Source organism: Anguilla anguilla, chromosome 6, assembly GCF_013347855.1.
Source record: "Anguilla anguilla isolate fAngAng1 chromosome 6, fAngAng1.pri, whole genome shotgun sequence".
Taxonomy (NCBI): Eukaryota; Metazoa; Chordata; class Actinopteri; order Anguilliformes; family Anguillidae; genus Anguilla; species Anguilla anguilla.
Window position 1 is genome coordinate 1,643,702 of NC_049206.1, and position 2,161 is coordinate 1,645,862.

Sequence of the window (2,161 nt, forward strand, 5' to 3'; positions counted from 1 at the left end):
AGCTAGAGCCTGCGCTCACATCAATATTTAACCAGGAGACCATTTCTGCCTCCCTGCATGCCTTTTTTATTATAGATATGATAAGAAATATATAGCTCAGATCTTTGGTAGAGTACAAGCGAGGAGTTAGTATATTCTGGATAAATTCATTCCTGAATACATAAATAGGATTCAGGGGAGGTGCGTCTCTAAAACAACAACAAAAATGAATTAGCTACACCAATAATCAGCAGTCATTAATATTGACGGTGACACGGCGAGCTACAACACGGCAGCTTGAGCACTGCTTCCTCAAATGGACACCAGCACGCGAGAGAGTCGCGAGGCTCTCCAGACGGAACCGCGCGGACGACACCGACGTTCTCCCCATTGTGTGCGCCTGCTGGAGGCGCGCGCAGCTACGCCGTCAGCCGCGGACTCCCACGAGGGACACGAAGAGAAAGGAGGAGAACGCGCCCAATTAAAAATGACCTACTTTGCCCACTGACGTCGGGATCGATGTGGTCCAATCAAGATTTCGATTAATGATAATTGGGAAGAAAAAGAAAGGAAAAAAACACTCGACTGTACAGCGTCCTGTGCCGTTGATTTGTTCTGATATTATGTTCTGATTGCAATCAACAGTACGTAAGCGATGAGCAACAGTGCAACTGTGACATTAAGATGCCTCGGTCCACTAATGCGGTGATAGGCTACCAAAGAACCGTTTTATTCTAACGTCCAACGCCTCTTATTTCACTCAAGGCAAACGCGCAATAAGAAGCTTCGTATATCCATATATATTTTACTCTCCTGGTCTAGGTGAGAGCCTCCATCTCAAGGTGCTTTTAAAACGTTAAAGTGATTCTTTGGGCAAACTGAAACCCTTCCCACGAAAATGGCAAATAAACAAGCGGGTCTGAAAATAATAACGACAAAATTTTATTTTATATGCCTACACTTAGAACACGACGCCCTTCCCCCATTTCAATGACGTTTTGGAAGCTTACTAAAAAAATAAAAACTAGTGCGCAAGATTTCCGCTGCCATCCATTATTCCTCATGGTGAAATGCCGTAGCGTCTAACGCTAATTGAGGAAAAAAAAGGCCATTTTAATCCAATATAAGGAATGTTTAATCATACGATGGTACGCGTGACATACAATAAATTGAATAAGAAAAACAAGCAAATCACGACCGACACCCATGGCGCACTCACACCTCCGTCGAATTAGCATCAGGATCAGTCAAGGCAGGAGCCAAGGACTCACCATCTCATTTTTTATACCGTAACACAGACAGGTAACCACATACCGATGGATTAGTAACAAATTCACCAGCCCATGTTCACATTGTTGCGTTATTGTTGAAAGAACCGCAAGCATAATTGAATCAAAAATGAGTAGTGGATCTACCGCATTTCCGAACAGTGTTGATTGTATAGGGCGTGGAGCCACAGCCAGCTACAGTTTTCCAATACAGTCTCTCTCCTCTCTCTTCTCTCTCTCTCTCTCTCTCTCTCTCTCTCTCTCTCGCTCGCTGTCGCTCTCTCAAAAACGCACGCGCTCCTCTCTCTTCTTATTAATTCGGTCGTTCTCCTTTTTCCAGTAGAGGGAGTTTAAGTAACGGATGGCGAAATGTTCGCGTCTTCTATGTCGTCTTGCACCGCGATGGTCTGATATTGCGGGGTACTTCAACGTTTAAGTGTTGACCTTCGTGTTACACCAGCGTACTTTTTGAGGACCTGAGGACCTAGTCGTTTCAGGTTTAAGAGGGTTAATCTTTTAACAGAATAGTTCAATTATTCATTTTTCTTTTATAATAACTGAGGTCAAAAATCAAACGTTAGAATTTGTTGAAACTTAAAATGTCAGTACGAAATACCTTCTACATCCCCTATGTAACGCACGTAGGTGCAGTGCCTAAAAACAGGTGTGTGGTTTTTCTGAAGGCAGGACACAGTCAACACATTTTTACATGAGCTGTGACGTCAGGGGTGGAGTCTGCACCTTCTTCTATATATATATATATATCTATATATTTTTTAATGATCAGCAGTTGTGTCACTAAAACGTAGATCCAGCTCCATTTTGGGGCTCTAGTTTAAGGTGCTCAAAGTTTACAAAGTGTGTGTGAGTGTGTGTATGTGTTTGTGTCAGTGCGTGCTCATGCAGTGTGCGGG

The 2,161-nt window shown here is 43.2% G+C and overlaps 1 protein-coding gene across 2 annotated transcripts in view; it reads right to left on the reverse strand.

Annotated features, from left to right (window-relative positions):
• The window catches only part of LOC118228841 (adenomatous polyposis coli protein 2-like), a 24,489-nt gene extending 23,027 nt beyond the window's left edge, over nucleotides 1–1,462 (reverse strand). The window contains exon 1 of one of the 2 annotated variants that reach the window (XM_035420323.1): nucleotides 1,395–1,462. The gene's annotated coding sequence lies outside the window, so the exon portion shown is untranslated. The remainder of the gene's footprint in view (nucleotides 1–1,394) is intronic. The other variant, XM_035420325.1, reaches the window with a different exon arrangement.
• Between the last annotated feature and the right edge of the window lie 699 nt (nucleotides 1,463–2,161).